Source organism: Nicotiana tomentosiformis, chromosome 2, assembly GCF_000390325.3.
Source record: "Nicotiana tomentosiformis chromosome 2, ASM39032v3, whole genome shotgun sequence".
Lineage (NCBI taxonomy): Eukaryota > Viridiplantae > Streptophyta > Magnoliopsida > Solanales > Solanaceae > Nicotiana > Nicotiana tomentosiformis.
The window spans coordinates 3,699,395-3,719,865 of NC_090813.1; positions in this window are offsets into that span (position 1 = coordinate 3,699,395).

Below are 20,471 nucleotides of genomic sequence, written 5' to 3' on the forward strand. Positions count from 1 at the left end.
ACGGTTCTTGGGCGATTTTGAGGATTTCTTCAAGACTTCAACTTGGGTAAGTGTCCTATATCCAAATGTGATTATATTTCATAAATCCATGGTCATATTCATCATTAATTTCGGATTTAAATGGAAGAAATCAAGATTTTTGCAAAATCTTCCAAAAACAAAAATTTAAGATTTGGAGGTCGAGTTGTTATCGGATGTTAGTAAAATCAGTATTGGTGGACTCATAATTGAAAGGGTTGTCAGATTTTGTAAGTTTCTCCGGATTTCGAGATGTGGGCCCCACGGGAAAATTTTAAGCTAATTTCGGATTTTAATGAAAATATAATATTTTCTTATGAAATTGATTACTATAATTTTTGTTGACTGTATCGAATTAATTATGACTAGATACGAGTCGATCGGAGTCGGAAATTCGAGGAAAAAGCATAATACTTGGTTAAATTGGAGCAAGTCGAGGTAAGTGACTTGTCTAACCTTGTGTGGGAGAAATTTTCCCTAGGATTGGTATTGATGTAATTATTGAAATGTGTTGAAAGGCGTGTGCACGGGGTCACGAGTGTGTACACGGTCTAAATTGCGAAAGATTATATTTTTAAATTGTGTAGATCAATGTTGCGCATTTATTAAATTATTTTATCTTGTTATATTCTTCATCATTGATCTGAGATATATACTTCAAATTTGTTTGATCTTTTCTTACTAATTGTTTTACCTGTTTAGTTGAAACTTGGTTTCTTTTATTCTGTGCATTATTTGAAGGTTGATTTTCTTTAAATTAAATATTATTAATATGAAGTATTTGACATTTTTAAACTTGATATTGAAGCAACGTAGTAAAGATTTTGAAATATTATTTTCCTAAATTATTTACTCCTGAATATTTTTATACTCATTGTGAGGGAGCCGTGAGCTCTTTATTGTGGAAAACTATTATTGATGATTTATTTTGGCATGAGCCATGAGCTCTTTATTGTGAAAAAATATTGTTGTTGAATTATTTTGACAAGTTAAATTATTTGAGCACTTGAGGTGCAAATTGTGATATATTGTGATATTGATACGCATGCGGTGGTATAAGGTCTGGGTGTTGAAACGCATGCGCTGAGATAAGGGTGGCTTGATACGCGTGGCTAGTAGGGAAACTACTAGAAGTCATGCGGTGTGATAAGGGTGGCTAAAACGCGGGATGCTATTTCGGGAAAAAAATGTTTTCTTTAAATAAATTGTGAAGGCTCCCGCGGTGATATAAGGAAATGAGATATTGTGAATTTATTTATGATTTGGTACTACGAGGCGGTACCTCGGGAGTGCCCTTGTTGATATTGATTTATGGCCATAGTTGCTTTCGATTAATTGTTGTGATTTTCATAAAGTTGAAGGAAATTCTGTTTTGATTTCACGAGATATTATTTATAATTATTTGATGTCATTAAATATGACATACTATTTGATTCATTTCCAATGTCATTTTATTTTACTACATTGATAAACATTTTACCATGCCATTATTATATTCCAGTAGGGCCTCACCTGACCTCGTCACTACTCTACTGAGGTTAGGCTTGGCACTTACTGGGTACCGCTGTGGTGTACTCATACTACGCTTTTGCACATCTTTTTTTGCAGATCCAGGCACATTTTACCAGCCTAGATGTCAGTGAGTTACCTGCGCACAGAGACTTCGAGGTATATCTGCCAGCGTCCGCAGACTCCGGAGTCCCCTTCTATCATTTTATGTTACTTCCTTATATTTTATTTAGACTTTGATATATAGAGACATTGAGAATAAATTCTTAGAAGCTTGTGACTTATTTCTACTGGGTTTTGGGAGTTGAAATTGTTTGAATTGTAGTTTATTTATTTCAGATATTTATTATTATTTCGCATTGATAGGATTACCTAGTCTTAGAGACTAGGTGCCATCACGACATCCTACGGAGGGAATTTGGGGTCGTGACATGTTGGTATCAGAGCACTAGGTTCATAGGTGTTATGAGTCACAAGCAGATTTAGTAGAGTCTTGTCGATCGGTACGGAGACGTCTGTACTTATCTTCGGGAGGATATGGAACTGTTAGGAAAATATTCACTTCCTTGATTCCCTATCGTGCGGCATTGATTTAGCGTGAAACATATATCTCATATTCCTTTGTATCCACTCGTGTATGACATTGCGCACTCAATATCAGTTGTGTGTCGACGGTTCGTGATGCCGCAGATGGACTACGAGGGAGCCAGAGATGCTCAAACATTTCCTTAACGTGTGGTTCCGACTGAAGATGTGGGCGTATTGAGAGATCACCTAGTGAATCATGTGCGGGGTGCAACGGACATTGGCGTCTGGTTGATTTATACAAGCTCTGAAGATTATTATTGTGGATTATCAGACGTTGTGACCTATGACTTCGCGCTGAGTAGGGGAGTCCACTACCAATGGGTGGATTGCGGGGTCATGTATTATATCAGTTTTGGCCTGAAATGTATATATGTGGTACTGAAAGGTTCCCTAAAATTTACACATGTTTAAGACCTAAGATTTTGTAGAGGATAAGGTTGGGACTTGCGGTATGTCCGCCTCCTTAATAATCCTATACTTTAATAGCAAAGGAGTTATAGAAACAACTCTAAATTTGTAGAAGGTCTACTCAGCGTGGACGTCACTGTTGCGAATTTTGGAGTGCTTCGGAGTAAGTATAGTTGTTGACGAGATTCTGGACTATGTGGTTCGTGCCAAGATTTGTCTGTATGGAGCTCTACTTTTGTGATCGTTGTGTATAAATAGGGGTAAGGGTTACCCCAAAGAAGAATCAAAGAGTATGTTAAAAAATAGGTCAGCTCAACAGTGTTGAGTCAGCATAACAAAAGAAGAAATTTGCCTTGGGAGAGATAATTCTCCACCAGTGTTCGTGGTAAGCCTATGAAGAGGGCAGACCAGCCAATGCAACACTGCCCACTTGGCTCAGGCAGTCGTCCAGCCCAGTCCACACATCGGATTACTCGAGGTGCTCTAGTAAGTTCTTTTAATGCACCACCGACATGAGTTCCTACAATGGTTATTCCAGTTATCTGGCACAAACTCAATATGAGCAGCCTAACCCACAAAGGGGTTATTATGAATATGATGATGCTGGAACATCAGGAGAAAAATTTCCCAAACTTGGGAGAGACTTATTTTATCAAAGCACTCAGGCTACGTGCCCCATTGCAGTTACTACACCACCCACATGACCAGTTAAGGGTGGAGGACAGACGGGTAAAAGGTGTCCTAGAGGTGAAGACCCAGCCATTGATATATTTATTTTACGGTATGGCAGAGGTCGCTACATTAGATGGTGTCGTTACAGGTACGACCTCGATTTAATATAAAGGAATAATTTCCTTAAGTTGATTCGGTTCTCAATATCGAAACGAGTCTTCCTATTATGCTCCACTTATGAGTGAGCTTCATAATTCTATAATTTACTTATGTGTTTACCCCTGTTGGGAGATTTTATGGAGATAACTACGCCTATCATTTCGTGTTGGTCACTAATAAGAGCTGCGAGGCTAAATGTGGCTTTCTGTTACTCATTTCGGTAAATTTGATGTAAATTCCAAATAATTAATTGCAAATTATGAATTATATGCCCTACCTGTGTGGGGTTCATTATGGGTTGTGATTTGGTGTAACCGAAATTATTTAAAAGGAGAAAATAGAAATTTTCAATTGGCACGATGTGCATATTACTTGTGATTCAGAACTGAGGACGAGATCATCACATTTTTATATAAATTGATATGTTTAAACCGGGCTACGAGTTGCGGTGGAAGTTATATAAGGACGAGATCCTTGTGAGAAAAATTCTTGTGTTTAAGTTCTCCCTTGTGAAATTAAATTTGTACTATATTACTAATAAAGAGTCATGCCTGTTAGGCTTATTTGAAAATTCTTATATGAAATTCTCTGTGCATAGTTGTCAAATTCGTGTTGTAATTATTAATTTTTAACCTACGAGGTAGGTGCCCGCCTAGGTGGCGTTAAATGTGACTCGTTAATTCAGGTAAATAATTATGAAGTCTTCATGCCTCGCATCTAGTTATCAGTATTGTGAAGGTTTGCGACGAGAGTTTTGTTAACATGAGGTTAAATGACGATTCTGTAATTGATTATGAATAACTATTAAGACCAAATTGATCCAAGAGGGTGCCCCATTTGCAGGGTCAGACGAGTGTGAGTTAAGCTTTCAGAAGCTCAAGATCACTTTGACTCCGACACAAGCGTTGGTATTACTTACATATTCAAGGTCTTATACTGTGTATTGTGACGCATCGCGTATTGGTCTCGGTGCGATATTGATGCAAGACGGTAGGGTGATTGCCTACGGTCCACGACCTTGAGTTAGCAGCTATTGTTCGTGCCTTGAAGGATTTGGCTGCTTTTTTTGTACGGTGTCCATTGTGAGGTCTACACTGATCACCGAAATCTACAATATCTGTTTAAATAGAAGGATCTTAATTTGCGGTAGCGGAGATGGTTGGAGTTACTTAAGGATTATTATATCACCATTCTCTATCATCTTGGGAAGGCCAATGTAGTGGCCGATGCCTTGAGTCATAAGGCGGAGAGTTTGGGCAGCTTAGTATATTACCGGTAGTAGAGAGGCCTTTAGCCTTGGATGTTCAGGCCTTGGCCAACCAGTTTGTTAGACTGGATGTTTCCGAGCCGAGCTGAGTTTTGGCTTGTGTGGTTTCTCAGTCTTCTATTTATGACCGTATCAGGGAGTGTCAGTATGATGACCCCCATTTACTTGTCCTTAAGGACATAATTCAGCACGGCGATGCCAAGGAAGTCACTATTGGAGATGAAAATGTATTATGGATGCAGGGAAGGCTATGTGTGCCAAATGTAGATGGTTTGCGCCACTTGATTTTTCAGGAGGCTCATAGTTTGCGGTACTCCATTCATCTAGGTGCTGCAAAGATGTATCAAGACTTGAGACAACACTATTGGTGGAGGCGGATGAAAAAAGACATAGTGGAATATGTATCTCGATGCCTAAATTGTCAGCAGGTGAAATATGAGCATCAACGACCGGGTGGATTGCTTCAGAAGTTGGAAATTCCAGAATGGAAATGGGAGCAGATCACTACGGATTTTGTTGTTGGGCTCTTACGGACTCGGAGGAAGTTCAATGCAGTTTGGGTGATTGTGGATAGATTGACTAAGTCAGCTCATTTTATTCCTGTGATTACTACTTACTCTTCAGAGCAGCTGGCTCAGGTATATATTCGCGAGATTGTCAGACTTCACGGTGTACCGGTATCCATCATCTCTGACCGGGGTACACAATTTACCTCACGATTTTGGAGGGCTTTACATAGAGGGTTAGGTACTCGTGTGGAGTTGAGTACAACATTGCACCCTCAGACGGACGGGTAGTCCGAACGCACTATACAAATACTAGAGGATATGCTTCGTGCATGTGTGATAGATTTTGGGGGTGCTTGGGATCAGTTCTTACCACTTGTGTAGCTTGCTTACAACAACAGTTGTCAGTAAAGCATTCAGATGGCTCCGTATAAGGCCTTGTATGGTAGGTGGTGCCAGTCCCCAGTGGGTTGGTTAGAACCGGGCGAGGCTAGGCTATTGGGTACAAACTTGGTTCAGGATGCCTTGGAAAAGGTTAAGTTGATTCAGGATTGACTTCGTACAGCCCAATCTAGACAGAAGAGTTATGCGGATCGGAAGGTTTGCGATATTGCATTCATGGTTGGTGAGCGGGTATTGCTCCGGGTTTCACCTATGAAGGTTGTGATGAGGTTCGGGAAGAAGGACAAGTTGAGCCCTAGGTATATTGGGCCTTTTGAGATTCTTGAGAGAGTTGGAGAAGTGGCTTACAAGCTTGCACTACCACCTAGTCTCTCTGGGGTTCATCCGGTATTCCATGTTTCCATGCTTCGGAAATATCACGGCGATCCGTCTCATGTGTTAGACTTCAGTTCGGTTCAGTTGGACAAGGATCTATCTTATATTGAGGAACCAGTGTCTATTTTGGATAGGCAGGATTGAAAGCTGAGGTCAAAGAACATTGATTCCGTGAAGATTCAGTGGACGGGTCGTCCAGTCGAAGAGGCAACTTGGGAGACTGAGCATGATATGCGCAACGGTTATCCACACTTATTCACCAGCTTAGGTACTTTTTCTAACTTCGTTCGAGGACGAACGTTTGTTTTAGAGGTGGAGAATGTGATGACCCAAAATGTCATCTTTAAATTTAATAATTAATTTTGTATTCTAAGACCTTAAAAAGCACTATTTATCATTCCTCGACTTGCGTGCATAGTCCGTAAAATTTTCCGGAAAGTTTTCAGGTGAAAAATGAATTAAAATGTGAATTAGAGCTTTAAAACTCAACTGAGTTGACTTTGGTCAACATTTTGAGCAAACGGACTCGGATAAATGTTTTGACAGTTTCGGTAGGTCCGTATCGTTATTTGGGACTTAGGCGTATGCCCGGAATCAAATTCCGAGGTCCCTAGCCCGAGATATGAAATTTTGATGAAAAATTAAAAGTTAAGTTCAAATAGTGACCGGATATCAAATTATGTGCAAACGGCCCCGGAATAGAATTTTGAAGATTCCAACAGCTCCGTATGGTGATTTTGGACTTAGGAGCGTGATCGGAATTTTATTTGGAAGTCCGTAGTGGAATTAGGCTTGAAATGCCGAAAGTTGAATTTTTGGGAAGTTTGACCGAGAGGTTAACTTTTTGATATCGGGGTCGAAATCCGATTCTGAAAATTTTCGTAAATCCATTATGTCATTTATGACTTGTGTGCAAAATTTGAGGTCAATCGGAATTGATTTGATATGTTTCGGCGCAAAATATAGAAGTTGGAAGATTTGAAAACTCATAATTCGATTCGATGCGCGATTCGTAATTTCGGTGTTGTTTGGCATGGTTTGAAGCCTCAACAAAGTTCATATTGTATTTTGGGACATGTTGGTATATTTGGTTAAGGTCCCGAGGGCCTCGGGTGGATTTCAGAAGGTTAACGGAATGGATTTCAGACAAAAAGGAACTGCTGGAATATTTCTGCTGCAGAAGCTATTTTTGGACAGCAACCGGTACAATCGCAGAGCTGACTTTGGAAGCTTATATCTCGAAATCTATAAGGAATCTGAGCATTATCAAAACATGAAAGTTGTAGCCCTTTGATTCTAGTTTCCATAATGATAAACCATTTATCATTCAGACATTTATACAAAATGTTATGATCGATTGACTGAAGCTGGTACTGCAGATTTTGGCTACAGCAGTGTGCATCGCTAGAAATTTCTGCTGCACAGGGCTGACTTTGGGAGCTTATATCTCACAATCTATAAGGAGTTGGGCAATGAGAAAAAAATGAAAGTTGTAGTACTTTGTATCTAGTTTGCAGAACTTTAAACCGTTTGGCAATTGGAGTTGAGTACAAGAAGTTAGTATTGATACACTACAGGCTGTCGAGGAAGAGTTTGATGTTTTCAACATAAGCATGTAATGATCCAAAAGTCCATTTTTAGTTCTAGAGATCGAAATTCGATTTTGAGACTTTCGACATTTTGATAATGAAGTCGCGATTGAGTTTTAAGCGCGAAATATGAGTTAATTGTTTAACGAGCGAAATTGGTATCACATTGAGCAAATGTGCTCTGAATTAAGTTTCGATTGAACGAATGGGTTCGTAGTTTTATTTGTGACTCATAGGAATAAGAATCGTCGAATTCCGAGTTGGTATGATGGAGTTAGAGCCTTTTTAGTGAAATAAAACTGCTGGTGTAAATAGTCCTGGTGTGCACCTTTAGCGACCAGATGTGACACTTTTAGTGACGGGATTGGACTTTTAGCGACCGGAATAGTGTTTTTGGGGCAAAAACTTATGGACCAAAAATGGTCATTTCCTTCATTTCGTTTTGGAGTTTTGGAGCATGGTTCTTGGGTGATTTTGAGGATTTCTTCAAGACTTCAACTTGGGTAAGTATCCTATATCCAAATGTGATTATATTTCATAAATCCATGGTCATATTCATCATTAATTTCGGATTTAAATGGAAGAAATCAAGTTTTTTGCAAAATCTTCTAAAAACGAAAATTTAAGATTTGGAGGTTGACTTGTTATCGGATTTTGGTAAAATTGGTATGGGTGGGCTCGTAATTGAATGGGTTATCGGATTTTATAAGTTTTTCCGGATTCCGAGATGTGGGCCCCACAGGCAAATTTTGAGCTAATTTCGGATTTTAATGAAAATGTAATATTTTCTTATGAAATTGATTACTATAATTTTTGTTGACTGTATCGAATTAATTATGACTAGATACGAGTCGATTGGAGTCAAAAATTCGAGGAAAAAGCATAATACTTGGTTAAATTGGAGCAAGTCGAGGTAAGTGACTTGTCTAACCTTGTGTGGGGGAAATGTCCCCTAGGATTGGTATTGATGTGATTGTTGAAATGTGTTAAAAGTCGTGTGCACGAGGTGACGAGTGTGTACACGGTCTAAATTGCGAAAGATTATATTTTTAAATTGTGTAGATCAATGTTGCGCATTTATTAAATTATTTTATCTTGTTATATTCTTCATCATTGATCTAAGATATATACTTCAAATTTATTTGATCTTTTCTTACTAATTGTTTTACCTGTTTAGTTGAAACTTGGTTTCTTTTATTCTGTGCATTATTTGAAGGTTGATTTTTTTTAAATTAAATATTATTAATATAAAGTATTTGACATTTTTAAACTTGATATTGAAGCAACGTAGTAAAGATTTTGAAATATTATTTTCCTAAATTATTTACTCCTGAATATTTTTATACTCATTGTGAGGGAGCCGTGAGCTCTTTATTGTGGAAAACTATTATTGATGATTTATTTTGGCATGAGCCGTGAGCTCTTTATTGTGAAAAAATATTGTTGTTGAATTATTTTGGCAAGTTAAATTATTTGAGCACTTGAGGTGCAAATTGTGATATATTGTGATATTGATACGCATGCGGTGGTATAAGGTCTGGGTGTTGAAACGCATGCGGTGAGATAAGGGTGGCTTGATACGCGTGGCTAATAGGGGAACTACTAGAAGTCATGCGGTGTGATAAGGGTGGCTAAAACGCGGGATGCTATTTCGGAAAAAAAATGTTTTCTTTAAATAAATTGTGAAGGCTCCCGCGGTGATATAAGAAAATGAGATATTGTGAATTTATTTATGATTTGGTACTACGAGGCGGTACCTCGGGAGTGCCCTTGTTGATATTGATTTATGGCCATAGTTGCTTTCGATTAATTGTTGTGATTTTCATAAAGTTGAAGGAAATTCTGTTTTGATTCCACGATATATTATTTGTAATTATTTGATGTCATTAAATATGACATACTATTTGATTCATTTCCAATGTCATTTTATTTTACTACATTGATAAACATTTTACCATGCCATTATTATATTCCAGTAGGGCCTCACCTGACCTCGTCACTACTCTACCGAGGTTAGGCTTGTCACTTACTGGGTACCGCTGTGGTGTACTCATACTATGCTTCTGCACATTTTTTTGTGCAGATCCAGGTACATTTTACCAGCCTATACGTTAGTGAGTTACCTGCGCACGGAGACTTCGAGGTATATCTGCCAGCGCCCGCAGACTCCGGAGTCCCCTTCTATCATTTTATGTTGCTTCCTTATATTTTATTTAGACCTTGACATATAGAGACATTGAGAATAAATTCTTAGAAGCTTGTGACTTATTTCTACCGGGTTTTGAGAGTTGAAATTGTTTGAATTATAGTTTATTTATTTCAGATATTTATTATTATTCCGCATTGATAGGCTTACCTAGTCTTAGAGACTAGGTGCCATCACGACATCCTACGGAGGGAATTTGGGGTCGTGACATGTTACTAGTAGCATTATCCATTGAAATTGATATTATTTTATCACTGATGCAAAAATATCTACAAATATCTGTAACTGTGCTAGCAATAAACTGCCATGTGTGACGTGAATTAATTATTCTATAAGAAATAATGCGCTTTTGCATTATCCAATCCTCATCAATCCAATGACTGGTAATAGTAAGGTAATCACAGTCGTTACCACTTCTACCAATATCAGTTGTAATAGCAACACGACAATTTATATGAGTAAATAAATAGCGCAAATATTATTCAAATTCATGTTTATATTTATAAATATCGATCTTTACGGTTGTGCGAGGAAAACCTTTATAAGTAGGATTAAAAATATTTCTAATATAATGCACAAAGTTAGGGTCAGAAGGAAAACTATAGGGTAAACGCATAACAGTTACCATTTTTTGCCAATTCTTCCCGATCAATTTTTGGATCATAATATAAAATACCACTGGTAACAGTATTAATTCCCGGTTGAAATTGATTTGAACCGGTACTAGGGTCAACCTGACTAGGAGTAGGTAGACTTTTCCCCTCGGCCAAAGCTTTCAGACGAAGATATTTCACTCTATCTTGAGGGTGTTTCATTATGTGTCTAGACAAAGTTCCCCCGTCCCTCCCCCTCCCCCCGCGATCCAAAATATTTAAAAACTAACTTCGTGCCACAAGTTTTACACTTAGCCTTATTTTCTCGAATTAGTTGAGTAAAAAATGGCCAAACGGGAGATGTTTCCATCCGTTTGCTAGGTTGTCTAGAAAAAGTAGGTGTAGTAATAGGAGTATCAGATGGGGCATCATTTGGATTAGCAGGGTTATCACTAGTTGGGTTAGTATCAGGAGTAGGACTAGTTGGTGTATCATCATCCGGTTGAGTTTCATCAAAATCTATTTCCTCGTCATCATTTTCATCAATAGTTGGATTAGAATAAAGAGCATTCATTAATTCATGGTCTAATTGTTCACCAGCTATAATATTATGGCAAAATTGACTTTCAGTAAATTATAATAAACTACTATCGCTATCAAGAATAGCAGGTGTAGGACGGATATGGAGTTTGATTCGGGGTGCCCGGGGCAGTGGAGGAGGAACAGATTGAGCACTAGATTCGTCACACTAGGATTTTCCCTTATTTTTACCAAAAAGTTTTTTTAAGGAAGCCATCTTAATTAATAAAGTAATATAAAATAAATAAAATAAACAAAATTATAATATTAAAACTTAAGAGTTGGAACGAGTATACCGAATTGACGAACAACTTGTTGAAAATTGATTATCGTTGAAGACTTCAATTCACCAACTTCACAATTGTTTCACAAATTGTAACAATAAAGTAAGCAATAGTAGCAATTATAGAAGAAAATTAGAGAGAGATTGTGATAGACTGATGATTTTGTAAGAAAAAATAAAAGAATGAGGGGGTATTTATAGTTGAAAATAGGGAAAAAAGTGTAATTATAAAAAGTTTGGGATTAAAACAAAGTTGGGGGGTTAAATGGCTATTTTATAAATAGCCTGCGGCTATTTTAACAGCCCAACGGCTATATTTTTTATAGCCGTTGGGACCGTTTGGCCTGCTAAGGGACGGTATGGTCCCGGTCCCTTGCGGGCTAAATTGTCCCGGGTCTGGCGGGCCCAAATCACAGGACTGGCCCACGAGATCGGCCCATGTCCACTAAAATCGGGCCAAACGGTCTTGGCCCGTTTAGCCCGTTTGCCCCGCGGTCCCGGGCCTGGACCGGCCCACTTGCCGCCCTTACCCCAATTCAAGGTTAATGAAACTAAGAAATCTCAACTTCTACATTCGATGCCGAAACCTATCCAATCAATTCCGATTGACCTCAAATTTTGCACACAAGTCATAAATGACATAACATATGCATTCTAACTTCCAGAATCAGATTCCAACCCCGATATCAAAAAGTCAAACTTCCAAACTTACATTTTCATTTTAGCCAATTCAAACTTAATTTAACTACAGACTTCCAAATAATTTTCCGGACATGCTCATAAGTCCAAAATCACCATACAGAGCTATTGAAATCATCAAAACTCTATTCAGGGGTCGTTTACACATAAGTCGATATCTGCTCACTATTTTAACTTAATCTTTAAACCTTGGAACTAAGTGTTCCAATTCATTTCAAAGGCTCGCCGGACCCGAACCAATTACCCTGACAAGTCATACAATAACTGTAAAACATAAATTGAGCAGTAAATGGGAAAATAGGGCTATAATACTCAAAACGACCGGCCTGGTCGTTACACTACTAGGATGCAAATTTTCAACTTGATGTACACATCCATTTAATATTTTTACATCCTTCTCAATAAGTTGAATTTGAGTTGCACCGATCTTTTGTTGCGATACTCCCAACACTCATATTTTGCATTATTGTATGCCTCTTCCACTCGACCCTAAAAATAATCTTTAAATTGTTATACACTTGTTATTGGATCTTGAGAAACATCTAAATAAACTTGGCATAATATCATATCTTCATTGGTAGAGTATGATGTACATTGGGTAGACATTATTTGTAAGTATGTAGAGGAAAAATGAATTATATGGTTAAAGAAAAATAAAAGCCAACTTCATATGGATTGTACGACCAAAAATTCAACTAATCATGAGCGAACCTAACCCAACCCGCTAGGTAAGCCAGTTACCAACTATCCAATTCCAATAAAATTAATAAGGCAATTAATTAAAATAAAATATCTAAAACCAATACATTTTCCCAAGAACTGGTAGTACAAATCATGAGCTTCTAAGAATAGATTTACAAAGCTGGTATAAAATAATACATCATCTATTTGAAAAGTACATAAACAGAGATTCATGAATCTAAGTCTACCATAAACAAGAGGCAGCTACAACCGGAACGCAGGTACATCTTTAGATCCAGCTCCCAGCGAGCGTAGCAACATCAACAACCAACATCTGCACGCAAGGGGCATAAGTGTAGTATGAGTACAACCGACCCCATATATTCAATAAGTAACAAACCTAACCTTAGGTTGAAAGTAGTGACGAGCTTGTACCAAGGTCGGGTCCCAACTTCAATAACCAACAATAGTTCATAACAACTTAAGCAAGTAATACCAGAAGTAACTCAACAATCAAATGCTCAGCAAAAACATGATTTCTGAAAATAGTTCTGCCTTTCAAGTACATCAATGAAAACCCAAATCGTTTACCGATGTTGCCAAAAATATGAATAAGTTTGAAAACAATAATTTTCCCAAAATCCTTTCAATAATAATAAGATGCTTCATTTTTCTTTTCAGATAACTAGTGTAAAACAAATGCATCACTATGCCCATCTGCCAACATGTGTGAGAAATCGTGAATGATGTAATATCGTATAGCATGAGAAAAAATAGATCTCTATGCCTATATGTCATGTGTGCATGTCAATGCAATGTATCTAAGAGATGAACTCATATGCATACTCTCAGAGTATCAATTCACTCAATCCTCCCCATCACTCAGTCCTCACAGTCACTCAATCCTCTGAATCGCTCGGCAAGTCATATCGAACCAAACCTCATCCCAAAACGTTCGTACACTGTTTATAATAAAAGAACACGCAAAATGTCGTAACCCCTTATCAGATCCACAAGTCATGGAGCTCTCTCTCCCCAACCAGAACCATAATCACTTTCTAAGCCGACTTTCAATATTATCCTCCCAAATATACCGTAATCGAACCCGATAGTACCCATTCTAGGTCCAATGACCTTATATTATTAAACCCAACTACCTCACAGACATGCCACACTAATATAACTCCGAGCCACAAACCGTATCGTCCGTGCGCCAATACGTAACAATTAAAATGTACTCAGTCATGGAAAATGACTCAAATGAGAGAACTGTCTACCAGATTAACAAGCACCGTCATAACGAAATGCTTAACATAACTCCGCTGCAATGCATGACCCTATCCAAACGCTGGCCCATATTATATACCTCGAGCCACCCTGCTCAAAATCAATAACCAAGGAAAAGCAAATGACACAATGCCACACAAAACCTGAAAGAACATAACCAATACGCAGTCAATCATGCAATACCCAAATACTCAATAAAATCATAACTCCTCGTAGTATAAAAGAGTAACTCACAGATCATTTCAGAACATGAATAATCTCAACATCAACCGAATGGCACATCCCTCAACAATAGCAGTATGGAGCCAACCAATCCGACTCGGTGTAGAATACGCATCCTAATTGGGCCTACCAATGGACCCTCAAATCAGCTCTGGTTACACATAAATAGATAAATAACCCTGCAAAACTCCACAATAACTGAAATCATAATACATACTATCATTTGGCTGGCTTCGGCCACTACTTCACAGTCCACAACCATGAAACAATATGCTCCTGAAAACTCCTAGTCTTCAGATCCCTAGAACACATAAATCACCATTTCTGATCCAATCTCCACCGCCCGAATGACTATCACATCCTTAATGCACGATCATCCCACTCGGAATATTTCCATAATTCTTCTGTTCCGCATAACAATAATTTGAATATCAGCAGTCTATCAACCAGGAGTGTACCGCAATACCAATGACATCGAAACACAATATGTTTTTTGAAATGCGCACCCTTCTTAGGGATTACCGAACAGTTATAACATTCGTCTAAATATCTGAAGTTGACCATGTTGTCCAAAATTCGGGACCTTCCCTTCAAGACTGAATTGCTACCTCGTATATGTAGATTTTAATCTTGCACAACACACCGCATCTATCATGCCATCATATGACAAGCACAAGAATCTCATTATCAACTTTGAGTCACCAACAATTTACATACCCTATTAGTTAGAAACCTTTCTCTTGCTTCTTTCCAGGAGGAAGTTACGATACACAACATGTTCCCCACACTAGTAGAAAAGTATCCGGCTCAAACTATAGTAGAAATCATCAAAAATACTTTGGAATCCATTTGCACATAATCAAGCCATCAGAACTGAGTCTCTCTAACTCAACAAAACCACGCAAGTCACCAAACCCAAGAATATTTCCACCAAAACATCTGTAAAGTCTTACCACATCGTAATTACCCAAAGGACCGATCCTACCATTACCATACTGGTCCAATCTATTACCTAGTTGCCCTATTTCTCCGATTCCCGACCGAATTTGTCTTCAAATTGATACTTCTCCTTGCTAAAACACCACAATCTTTAACCGCAACTCATTATAAGATACCCTAACATAAAACCACACCGCCCTAAGTCCCATAAGTCAATGTATTCTTCTTAAGTACCCCAAAAGCACCACAAATGATACATCCACTCCGAAAGACCTTATATAAATTTAAAATTGTCCCCCTTTCCTTTCTTATACTGAAATGTAGAGTCCCTAGTCATACAAAATTTTCGCAAGTCCAGGCGCCATTAAATACAAATCTCAGATTTTATCCATACACAAGTCCGGAGAAATTCTCAATTGCTATATATAAACCTCGAACCTATTGGAACTTTCTCGAGAGTCCCCCCCCCCCCCCCCTTTGTTCAAATCTAAATTACACCGCCCAAATGGGCTAAGAGACACGTGCCCCATTAGCACAACTACACTCAAAGAAGTAACTTTACTTTAATACCACCGATCAAATTCATACTCTGTGGGTACTACTTCATTTACAAATAATAATTCACTCATCCCACAATTTTCATATACTCATAAAGCGCAATATAACCTGTATCGAAAAATTTCCTTACTCCAGTTATTCTCGAACTCACCTCTGCAAGTCATCACTGATTCCCAAGTAAAACCTCAAACCAAAACAAAAATTTGACACATAGTCATGAATTAAATTGTCAATAGCAGACTCCCCCACTTGGCTCAAAGCCATAAATCAAAACATTCGATAACTCACAATACACATATTCTATTACTGCCATAATACTGCAGTCAGCTCAATGAAAATTCTTCTAAAGCTCATGTAACACCAACCATAAAATACATCGATTATCCTCTAAGCTCGCATTTATTCTCTTGACAATCAAGTCAACTTTCTCAGCCAGATTCAAATTCAAATCTTAACACATACGCCTCACTGGCAGAAAAGAAACTCTCCACTCATATTATAAGGAACATACCTACGTAGATTACTCCGCAGGGGATAACTCACTTGCTTAGCCTCAAATTGGCATCTTATTATACCTTTTCGCAGTCACAATTACTATGCAATTACTTAATCTTTTCGAGTCCAAACTCATTAACAAGACATGAGAATTTAATTTGTCCCAAAATTTATCAACATGAAAGATCCTTCAAAACATTCACACTCGAAATTGTACGTCACATCAAAAACAAAATAAAGCACCCAATGGCCTTTCCTTTACATTTCAAGGAAAAACTTCTCATCATATTCAAATCGTCCTAACACATCACGTAGTTACATCATACTCATCACAAAGCCATTCCACCACTTATCGAGCTACAAATTTCACTCGTAGGGACATTACCGGACATATGAGTCCAAATATACAAGTTACAACTAAAGTTACCGAGCTTAAGCTACGGTCTAACTATGGCCTCAAGTCCTACAGACTGGCCCATCACCAAAACACATAATACACATCTCGAACCTCATTCATAGATTCACAAGCCGGTTATGCACAGCTGATACCGAGCGCTCATGTGCGCATACGAATACGTGGAAGGAATTCAAAGAGTTATGTCTCAAGCTGAATCAATTATGCACGATAAGGAATGAAAGATGGGAAGTATATATCCTAAATTCCCTGTAGCCTCTCGAAAATAGGTATGGACGTCATCATACTGATCTGCAAGATTCTACTAGACACTTGCTCATGACTTGTAGAACCTATGAGCCTAGAGCTCTGATACCACATTGTCATGATCCAAAATCCAACTAGTCGTGAGGGCACCTAACCCAACCCGCTAGGTAAGCCAGTTACCAACTATGCAATTCCAATGAAATTAATAAGGCAATTAATTAAAAGAAAATATCTAAAACTAATATATTTTTCCAAGAACTTGTAGTACAAATCATGAGCTTCCAAGAATAGAGTTTACAAAGCTGGTATGAAATAATACATCATCTGTTTGAAAAGTACATAAACAGAGTTTCATGAATCTAAGGCTACCAAGAACAAGAGGCAGCTACAACCGGAACACAAGTACATCTTCAGATCCAGTGAACGCAGCAACATCAACAACCAACATCTGCATGCAAGGGGCATAAGTGTAGTATGAGTACAACCGACCCCATGTATTCAATAAGTAGCAAACCTAATCTTAGGTTAAAAGTAGTGACGAGCTTGTACCAAGGTCGGGTCCCAACTTCAATAACCAACAATAGTTCATGACAACATAAACAAGTAATACCAGAAGTAACTCAACAATCAAATGCTCAGCAAAAACATGATTTCTAAAAATAGTTCTGTCTTTCAAGTACATCAATGAAAACTCAAATCGTATACTGGTGTTGCCAAAAATATGAATAAGTTTGAAAATAATAATTTTCCTAAAATCCTTTCAATAATAATAGGATGCTTCATTTTTCTTTTCAGATAACCTATGTAAAACAAATGCATCACTATGCCCATCTGCCAACATGTGTGAGAAATCGTGAATGATGTAATATCGTACATCATGAGTAAAAATACATCTCTATGCATGTATGTCATGTGTGCATGTCAATGCAATGTATCTTAGAGATGAACTCATATGCATACTCTCAGAGTATCAATTCACTCAATCCTCCCCATCACTCAGTCCTCACAGTCACTCAGTCCTCACATTCACTCAATCCTCCCAATCGCTCGGCACTCGCACTCGGCACTTGGCACTCGCACTCAGTAGGTACCTGCGCTCACTGGGGGTGTGTACAGACTCCAGAGGGGCTCCTTCAACCCAAGCGCTATAATTTGCATGGACAACTCACGTGCTGCACGGACAGTTCAAGTGCTATAGTATCAATATATGTATCCGCACGGACAACTCACGTGCTATAATAAGACAATATGGCCAGCTGCCGCATGCAGCCCGATCCCATAATAATAAAGTATATAAAGCCAATATGGCCTGTTGCGGCGTGCAACCCGATCCCATAATTGTCCTTCCAATCAGGCCCTCGGCCTCACTCAGTCATCAATCTCTCTTGTCTCTCTCTCTCTCTCTCTCATGGGCTCACAATGTCATGAAAATAGCCCGAAATTGATGATATGATATATCAATAAATAATAACAGAGACTGATATATGATATGTAATGACATGAAGATGACTCAGTATGAATTTTCAATTTAAAATAAATAATTCACAATAATATGACCTCTGTGGGTCCCAATAATACTAGAACATTGCCTCAACATAATTTTTAATATTATTCTCAGCTCAATTTCTTTAGCACATAAAACTACATAGAAAATGCCAAGATTATTTGACTACAAAATTCCACGAAAATAATTATGTTATAATTTCCATAGTGCACGTCCACACGCTCATCACCTAGTATGTGCGTCACCTCCCAATAATTCACATAATACATATATTCAGGGTTCATACCCTCAGCTCCAAGATTAGAAGAGTTACTTACCTCGAACAAGCCGAATCCAATGTCGAGCAAGCTAAACAATGCTCAAAAAGTTCCATTCTGTGCGTATCAACTTCTGAATGGCTCGAATCTAGACACAACAAATTTGATTCAGTCCACACAATTTATAGGAATTAATTCCATATCAAAATACCAATATTTTTCCACAAAATCCGAAATTACACTCCAAAATTGCTCGTGGGGCCCACGTCTCGGAATCCAACGAAACTCACAAAATCCGACAACCCATCCAATTACAAGTTCAACCATACTAATTTCACTCAAAATTCAACTCCGAATCGGTGTTCAAATCTCGAAAATACATTTTATGAAATTGTAGAAAATTCCTCCTATTTCTCTCAAAAAATCAATATTCTAACGCCGAAAATGAATATTAATTCATGGAATATAATCACAGGGGAGTCAAGAATACTTACCCAAAGTTGTTTGGAAAAATTCCTCTCCAAAATCGCTAAACCGGAATCCAAAATCCAAAAATGGTGAAAAATACCGATACCCCGAACTTAAAGGGTTCTGCCCAGGCTTTTCGCACTTGCGGAGCCTGGGCTCGCTCTTGCGCAACCGCTTCTGTGGGAACAATGTCGCACCTGCGAAAAAACTTGCTTCTGTGGGAACAATGTCGCACCTGCGCAAAAACTCGCTTCTGCGGGGCTGCAGATGCGCCCCAATTTCATGCTTCTACGATCAATTCCAGCCCATCCTTCCTTCTCTTCTGCAACCAAATGTCCACATCTGCGGACTCGCATCTGCATTCATTCTTCCGCAGATGCGGAAACACCAGAGCCAGAAGCCTTCAACAATGCAATATGGAATGAAATTGATCTGAACCTCGTCCGAAACTCACCCGAGGCCCTTGAGACCTCAATCAAATACACTAACAAGTCCTAAAACATACCATAGACCTACTCGAGGCCTAAAATCACATCAAACAACATTAAAATGACAAATCGCGCCTCAAATCAAAATCTATGAACTTTGAACTTTTAAATTCTATATCTTATCCCGAAACATATCAAATCAATCCGGAATGACTTCAAATTTTGCAATTTCCAATTTCAAATCACATTACGGACCTATTCCAATTTCCAGAATCGGATTTCGACCCCGATATTAAAACGTCAACCCCTCGGTCAAACTTCTTAAAATTTAACTTTCGCCATTTCAAGCGTAATTCCACTACGGACCTCCAAATAATTTTTCGGACACACTGCTAAGTACAAAATCACCATACAGAGCTACTGGAATCATCAGAATACAAATCTGGGGTCGTTTACACATAAGTCGACATCCAGTCGACTTTTCCAACTTAAGCTTTCTATTATGAGACTAAGTGTCTCAATTTATTCTGAAATCTCTCCGAACCCGAACTAACTAATCCGATAGGTCATAATACAATTTTAAATCACAAATAGAGCAGTAAATGAGGGAACAGGGTTGTAATACTCAAAATAACCGATCGGGTCATTACATGGATGGGTAAGTTGGCACCAATATATATAGATATAACTAGAGCCAAAAACTGAGTTAATACATACTACCTCTATTCCAGTTTATGTGAATTTGTTTTCTTTTTGCTCCGTTCCGAAAAGAATGACCCATTTCTAAATTTGGAAATAATTTTGCTTGAACTTACAATTCTACCCTTAATGAGAAGCTTTTATAACCACACAAATACTCTGGTCCCCCTTTTTGAATTGTTTAGTACCACAAATTTTAAAAGTCTTCATTTTTTCTTAAACTTCGTGCCCAGTCAAACAGGTTCACAGAAATTTGAACGGAGGGAGTACTTAGATTTCATCCTTATCTCAACCGTTGGATGGATTTCATCTTAATCTCCACCGTCAGATGGATTTCATCCTTATCTTATCTAGATAAAATATCTCTACACGTTCTTCAATGTGTAGAGATAAAATAGACATAATTATTGACCGAATAA